At 40.6% G+C, this 8,513-nt stretch overlaps 1 pseudogene; it reads right to left on the minus strand.

The window, feature by feature from the left end:
- Window positions 1-7,478: 7,478 nt before the first annotated feature.
- LOC115070154 lies at window positions 7,479-8,240 on the minus strand (annotated as a pseudogene).
- Between the last annotated feature and the right edge of the window lie 273 nt (window positions 8,241-8,513).

Here is an 8,513-nt window from a genome sequence, read left to right on the forward strand (position 1 = left end):
TATATATATATAAACCAGGACTCTGGACTTTTGAATTGTGGTAGACACAGTGTTTCTCCATTTTGTAAGGCCATGCCAGTGCTAACTACTCAGTGTTGGACTGGCTACTTGAGCCTAGCAAAGATAAAAAACCTGCTAAAGCGGGGCTCATCAGCTCTCTCCTTAGAGGCTGATAGGAGATTTTCAGAAGTGGAAGGTGACTGGAGTGGACAAACTAGCTGGTTGTGTACTCCAGGAGGTTTGAGCGCTCCTGCTGCTGAGGCCTGCTTCAACTTCCTTGCTCAGCTTTTACTTTAGTTCTGTGAAATAGCTCAGTTTTTTTTTCCAACATGGTGGTGGTTAAAGAATAGAATTTTGCTACTAACACTAAAGCTATTTCAATTGATTCAGCGGTTATGACCCCTTATTTCTTTTATTGTGAATTTAATGCACACATATTTTGATCGTTCTACTGTAACTGGTCATGACTGCCCACACTAGTCAATAATGAAAACATTTTAACAACATATATAAGAAATTAAAAAACTGTATGCCATATTTTAGCTTAGTTCTTTAATAGCTGTTAAAACTTTTATGATATACATTGTAAAATCTAATTACAAGAGCAACTGATATCAAGTTACCAACTTACTACAGTTTTATACAGTTAATCTCAATTGTCTTCATTAAAATTAATTATTAGAACCTATGAATACCTTTGACAAGAGGAAGTTATATTAAGGCTATTTTAGTTAGGAACTTTTACTGTTAGTGGTCTGTCTAAGAGGCAGATGACCCCATTGTCAGAGCTTTATCATCCCCGACCTGGTGTTTATCTTTCACTTTCTTTTGGTCTTGTTGCATTATTCTTTGATGATGGAAACAATGATTTTTCTTGTTTTGGTTTTATTTCTTGGGACTATATATAATGTCTCGATTGATATTTTTTTTTATCATACTCTTTAGCAAGTGTGTCTTCAACAGAAATAGACATGTATTTCTCTATTAGTTTTGTTTCTTGTTGTTGCGATAGATACTTTGATGAAAGCAACTTAGAGTTTATCATAGCTCTCAGTTCCAGGTTCCATCGTAGCAGGGCAGGTAAGGTAGCAGAATACTGAAGCAGCTCATCCCATTAACAGTCATAAACAGAGAATGAATGCACTGGTACTTGCACTCAGTTCGTTTCCTCTTCTGTTAGAAAGTCCAGGACCCAAACCCAGGGAATGTGCACCTAAGCTGATCTAGACAATCCCTCATTGAGACTCTCTTCCTAGGTTTCTAGATTGTGTTAAGTTGACAATTAAAGCTAATTATCACAATCGAATTTTTATTTAATTAGCAAAATAAGTTTTATTAAGTTCTCAATGCTTAAGAAATTATGTATGTGTATGTGTGTGTATCTGCTTCTCTGTATGTGTTCCATTACTGTGCAGGTGCCCATGGAGGTCAGAAGAGGGCATTAGATCCCCTGAACCTGGGATTACAGGCAGTTGTGAGCTGCTATGTGGATGCTGGGAACTGAATCCAGGTCCTCTACAAGGTCAACTCTTAATCACTGAGCCATCTTCCTGGCCCCCAATGTTGTTTCCTTTTCCGAAATTCTACAAAGCCACAGTGTACTGTCTCATCAAAGGAGAGGAACTTTTTCTTTTCTGCTTTATTAAAAGAATTTTTATGGGGACTGGAAGATGGTTCAGAGGATAAAGTGTTTGCCATACAATCATAAGGGCCAAAATTCAGATCCACAGAACCCATATTAATGCCAGGCAGATGTGGTACCCAACTTGTAATCCCAGTATTCAGGAAGCAGAGGAGGAAATGCCCTAGGCTCTGAGTTAGTGAGAGACTCAATAAATAAAGAGAAAAAGTTAGTGAGAGACTCAGTAAATAAAATTGAGAGAAATTAAGGAAGACACTTGGCATTAATTTTTGGGCCTTCACAAGCACAAGCACTTACATGTGTATGAAAGCATACCTTCACACACATGTGTGTTCACACATTTGAAAACACATATACATTATACACATACATGTATAATAAAAGTTTTTGCTTTCATATTAATGAAATTGGCTTGTTATTTTGTGCTTCCATTAAGTTTTAGTATCAAATTATGCCACTTTTTATTGGGTATGTTGATTAGACTTGCAGGATTATTTTGGGAAATTTCAATGTGTTTGACATGTAGCATTGTTACCTTGGAACATGCTACCTATTCATGTATTCTTGTCTTTGATGCTGTCATGAAGAGGCCTAGGGTTGCAGGAATATATTTCTTTTCCTCCACTTATTTAAAGAGTAAAAAGGTTTCATTTTCTTCACAGCTCAGTAGAACTCCTTTGTGTCTGTGTACCAAATTTTCATTACCTATTCATCGGTTGAAGGGCAGCCAGGTTGTTTCCATTTCCTAGCTATTGTGGAAGAGCAGCAAGGAAAATGGCTGATCAAGTAACTCTGTATAGGATACCGAGAAAACATTACACTGAGGGAGGTGACCCAGAAAGACGCAGGATGAATGCTCTCTTTTATTTGTGGATCTTAACTTCAAACTTTTAGATGTGAGTATATAACCTCAAGTAACTGCATAAATCAGGAAAGTGGAAAGGGACCATGGGGGGAGCAGAAGAAGGATCTAGAGAGGGGACAGTTGGACTGAAGCACTATCAAGGGAGACAGGAGGAAAATAGGGGTGGGCTGATGTTACTGGGAAGAGAGGAAGGAAGTACAGAGAGATTCGGAGGAAAGAGATAAATAATATGAAGGATGTTTGAAAACCCGTAGAAAAACATTATTATATAAGCTTACTTTAAAAATATATATGATATATAATATATACACTAAACTATGTAGTTTATATATGGTTTTCGGAAATTATACATATATATTTATATAATTTTCACAATAGCTAGGAAATGGAAACAACCTGTCTTTCAAATGATGAATAGGTAATGAAAATGTGGCACATAGACACAAAGGAGTTCTATTTAGCTGTAAAGAAAATGAAAAGTTTTTACTCTTTAAATCAGTGGAGAAAAAATTTGGTTCCTGCAACCCTAGGCCTCTTTTTGACAGCATCAAAGACATAAATACATGGACAGGTAGCATGTTCCAAGATAATGCTACATGCCAACCACATTGAAACTGAAATTTCCATACACATATACACACACACACACACACACACAATGGACAGGTAGCATGTTCCAAGATAATGCTACATGCCAACCACATTGAAACTGAAATTTCCATACACATATACACACACACACACACACACACACACACGTGTGTGTGTGTGTGTGTGTATGGAGTTATGCCACAAAAATGACAATTATGCTTCCCTAAAGAGCCATCTACTATCTAACAGTGCCAAGCATGGGAAACCTCCCTTTGTGTTGTTTGGGAATCCAAGAGACTCTCAAAACAATATAGGCTATTGTCATTTTCCTTGGTTGCCTCCTAGAACTTGAAAGCAAGACCCTGTTGCCAAAGACAGCACATAGTTTGGACCCAGAACTTGGAGTGATCAAGCTAGAATTGACCTGGAAGCCTCCTCCCTGAGGACCAGCTCTCATAGTATTATAAGTTGCTGTGGAAGCTGCCAAGGGAGAAAACCAGTCAATGGCCCTACACATCTGTAAAGCCTATGATCATAACAATGATTGGCCTTGCATGATAGCACCAGTGGTGCAATAATGACACTTTTTTTTGTCTTTTTTTGAAGCAGGGTCTCCCTGTAGCCCCAGTTGTCCTGGAACTCAGTATGTAGACCAGGCTGGCTTTGAACTCACAGAGATCTGCCTGCCTCTGCCTCCCAAGTGCTGGGACTACAGGCATGCACCACCACGCCCGGCTGGCACTTTTATCTTGGGTAACCAACAGCTGTCTAATTGGACTTAAGTTTCACTTACTAGAAGGTAATTCATGTCTGGTACTGTAAACCTACCCAAATATCCATGGCTGGAGAGGCATAAACCCTAGAGGAGTATCTAGGACTGTCACCTTACTAAACCAATATAATTTCTAACTGTATTCTAAATACTTATCCTTATAACCATACATAAGTATAATTTTCACACTTAATCAAAGAAGCTTCTTTTTGCAACAGAGGGAAGCTACTACAGAGATCCAGACCTGGTCAAAAGGCAGAGAACCAGTGAACATATGGTGCCCAGTCCCAATTGGTACATCTACAATGCAACTCCTATACCCAAAGCTCATAGAACATTGGGAAAAGGGAGAAGAAAAACTGTAAGAGCCAGATGACCAGGACATCTACTGCTAAATAGCATTTTCTAGATGTTTCAGGAAAGCTGCACCCATGAAATCTCAATAATATGGTTGCCTAAGCAAGAGCTGCACAATGATACAAGTTGACATGTCAATGTCGGTGGGGGAAATGTCACAGGGTCTAACCTCCAGATAGAGAGCTGCATGGCTATTAAGAGAGGCAGAATCAGTTTCCTCCAAGGACCAGCTCCCTGGTAGGTTATCCAATCCCAAGTGACCAGCCCTAAACACATGTGCATATGAGCAACATCAAACAAACATTAAGGAAGTCATGAATTTGAGATGGAGAGGGTGACATGGGAGGAGTTGGAGATAGAAAGGGAGAGGTAAAAATGATGTAAATATAGTACTTATATATGAAATTCTCAAAACCATTTTTTAATTAAAAAAAAAAGAATAAAAACAGGAAAAGCAAGGTCTCAGCACTTAGGTAGATTTTATTGAAAGCAGAAGTACATGTGTAGACCCCTGGAGCACACAGAGCAAAGCATGCACAAACACATAACAAATCACACAAACATAAGTACACAAAAAAGCATACACAGAACAAAGCACACACACGGACACACAACAAAGCATACACAGACACACAGACACAGACACACACACAGACACAGACACACACACAGAACACACACACACACACACACACACACACACACACACACACACACACACACACACACACACACACACAGACATTCCCCAAGGTGGAGAGGGAATCCAGAGCTGCTGTCCAATATATCTGGGTGGTGTGAGCTCCCTTTCTGCCTCAGAACTGACTGGTTAGCACCACGGAAAGAGATTGGATAATCCAGGCAAAGAAAGGGAAGCTGATTGGTTCTGGCCATTGCAGTTTTGAAAGTCCCACCCCTCTATTGAGGGGGAAAAGCCCAGGAAGTCTTTGTCTTGGAGAGGGAGCAGAATCGGGAAGTCAGCCATCTTAGATGTTTTAGTGAAAAGTACATTAATCTGGAGCCTCTTTTCCCTGTCTCTTTGCCTGCTGGGGATCTGACACCTAGCCCTTCATCCTGGTGTCAGACAACTTAATGGAACTGTTTGAGCTGAGGGCAGAGTGGAGGCGTTAACCAGGGGGGAAAGGGCGAGAGCTGGGGCAAAGTTTTAAAGAAAGAAGTTGCATGATCAAGATCAAGTGGGCCGTTGAATTGATCCGCCATGCTGCAGGGGCAGAATGGATTGTAAGGAGGTTAGAGTGGGTGAGGTAAGTTGTCCCATAAAAAACCCAACAAGGAAGTGGATTGTGGAGAGTCAGAACATTGAGGGAGGTGAATACCATTCACGGGTGAAATGGATAGGCAGTGTCAATACACATGCATGCGTAAGGGTGGCATCCAGTGCTTACTAAGAACAGTAGGAACATGGAAGTGGCTGGTGTTCATTCACCAAGATGGTGAGTACTGAGAAAGGATCCCATTCTGAACAAGAGTTTGAGCTTGGTTTTGGACATGTTCTGTTTGCACAATCTGTATGTATTAGTCAAATTCTGGTCAAGTAAATAGAAATCACACAGGTTTGATGAACAGAATTTAATTGAAGGATTTAAGTATGGAGAAAATTTAAGACTGAAAGAGAAAAACCAAGGCAAAGTACAATTAGTAACTGCAGAGTGCAGCACCTATTGATAAGGCTTCTGACAGAAAGAAGGGCTGGGTGTTCAGATCCCGGAGCTGGGAAAGAGACCCTCAGAGCTGGGACCCTGATCTCCAGATCTCTGGACTGGGAGCCGAGGCTGGTGCTGGAGTTTGGGTGGAGAGGGGCATGGAACTGACTGCCTGGAAACTGAAACCAACTGCTGCAGGCAGGGTGGAGAGCACTAACACTGGAGGGTGATGATGACATTTAGGGCCTGTGTGAACAGCAGAGTCCCAGTCCCAGCATGGCAATGTGAGTCAAGAACTGAGAGAGTAGTTGTTACCTACACAATAGGTAATATGAAAAGGCAAGTTGGAGGCAGCTAGATTTAGGAATGTGGAGTCAAGGAAAACAATCTTACCTAGAAACATAAATACTGAAATGACCAGTGTTCTACTAGAATAGAACATCGGCCACACAGTAATTAAAACTTTTTAGCCATATAAAAAAGAAGCTGAGAAACTATTTGAAATATTATATTTAATAAATATACTCATAATGGTAGTGTTGTAACATGTAACCAACATAAAATATTAATCATATGATGTATATTTATGTGATTAGTTTTTCGAGACAGGATCTCATTGTGTAGCTAAGGCTGGCGTAGAATTCATTGTGCAGTCCAAGCTAACCCTAGCCTTGTAATCCTCCTGCCTCAGCATCCTGAATGCTGAGATTACAGGAATGCACCACAAAGCCTTCTATCTCTTATTCATTCTTTTTTGAGTTTTTATTTTTTACACACAGGAATACTGCAAGCCTCCATCTAAAGACATTGTGGTTTTCAAATACAACTGAACAAAAGCAACTCGTGAATGAAGCAACTATGCCTTAACGGTACATAGAAAACTGGTGAGCTGAGGCTAGTTATTGTTTGTTTGGAATCCCTCAGCAGTGTTGATAAGGCTATTATTACCTGAAGGCAGAATTACCTTTCTGATAGCCTTTGGCCAATTCTAAAGTGCAGGGTGAAGGGTAACAAGCATGTTAGGGTGCAGGCTGGGTAACAGCATGCCATGTCCTATTCTGAAGGGAGATGGATTTGGAGCCTGGTTCTGCAGCACTTTAGTTCATAATAGTCATTTTAGTATCGTAATGTCGGGTTTTCTATACCATACATGTTGGAAATCAGCAGACTTGAGAAACTTTGAGATTAGGGTTAAAAAAGAACACTGTCCATATAACAGAATTACCACTTCAGAACTTTTGCCCAGTTCTTTGCTGTTGTGCTGACAAAAGCTCTCATCTGATGAGTTTTAGTGAAAGTGTTAACAACTCTAACAGACTTTTCAACCAGCTCTAGAAACAAGGTCAGAAATAAATGCCTGTGAAGTGGACACAGGAAACTGGCACCGAGACAGATGTAATGTGGCTCTTGAGATGCGTTTTGTAGTTAGGTATGAGCAGCTGTCTTTGACAAGGCCAAAATTTGAGGTAGTGGTAAAGACTGGTGACGAAGATGTTCCACACAGGTTCAGACACTCTGATGAGTGACGGTGGAATCCTAGGATTCACTTCTGACTTGGGGATCACAGATACAACTCCATAGCTTGATTCAGCCCAGGAAGGAAACATACAAATTTGACACTTGCACTGAACAGTTTTTAAATGCTAAGAGACAGTAGTATGTAAAAATGCTGTTCAGGTTATAAATAAATGGCAGGTGTTTTCTGGTATCTGTTGTTGCCCAGCTGCTACTAAAATGGTGTCCAGTAAGCCCTGGTCCCCACAATCAAAGTTACCTTTCTCAGAAGCAAGGCATGACATGTTTCAAGGCAAGGCATGTATGTTTCAACTGAGGCCTGATATACTCCAGAACTGAAATCAACCATGCTGGGTCTGTAGCTGTTCACAATTCTTCTCTTTCAAAAAGATTGTCGATATTGTGAGTACCAGAGCATCTGCTTTGGTGAACACACAGGTGGAACGCTGTGTAAGTGACCAGCAGAGGAGTTTCATGACTGTGACATCCAAAGTGATATATTTCAAAAAGACTGTCAGTATTGTACCAGAAGATCTGCTTTGGTGAACACACGGGTGGAACACTGTGTGAATGACCAGCAGTGGAGTTTCATGATTGTGACACCCAAAGTGAATCTTTTCATTAAGGTTAGATGAGCAGAAATGCCACTGTCCAAGGCAACTACTATGTTGACCCTATTAAAGACGGTCTCTTAAAACTTTTTCTCATGGAAATGAAGACCTGTAGAATGTGGCTATGACCAATCTGGTGCTGTTTCAAAGAGGAGTCTAGGTCTAGGGCACCTCTGGCACAGGTATCCATTGGGCTTAGTATCACAAAGGCCTAATCTGTCATGTTATATGAGGCACATGTGGTCACTGTAGCCACAGGTTGGTGGGTCAGAGAACCCAGGTACTGGGAGGTGACCCAGCCAGTGAGAATAACAGGGAGGCTTATTCTTTTTTTAAAATTATTTTTATTTTATGTTATGAGTGGTTTGCCTGTGCATTTATGTTGCTCAATGTCTACAGAGGCCAGAAGAGGGTATTGGATACCCCAGAACTGGAGTTATGGATGGATTTTAGTCACCAAGTAGGTTCTGGGAACCAAATCTTGGTTCTCTGGAAG

Source organism: Nannospalax galili, unplaced genomic scaffold (genome assembly GCF_000622305.1).
Source record: "Nannospalax galili isolate Female #2095 unplaced genomic scaffold, S.galili_v1.0 scaffold375, whole genome shotgun sequence".
In the NCBI taxonomy this organism is placed as follows: domain Eukaryota; kingdom Metazoa; phylum Chordata; class Mammalia; order Rodentia; family Spalacidae; genus Nannospalax; species Nannospalax galili.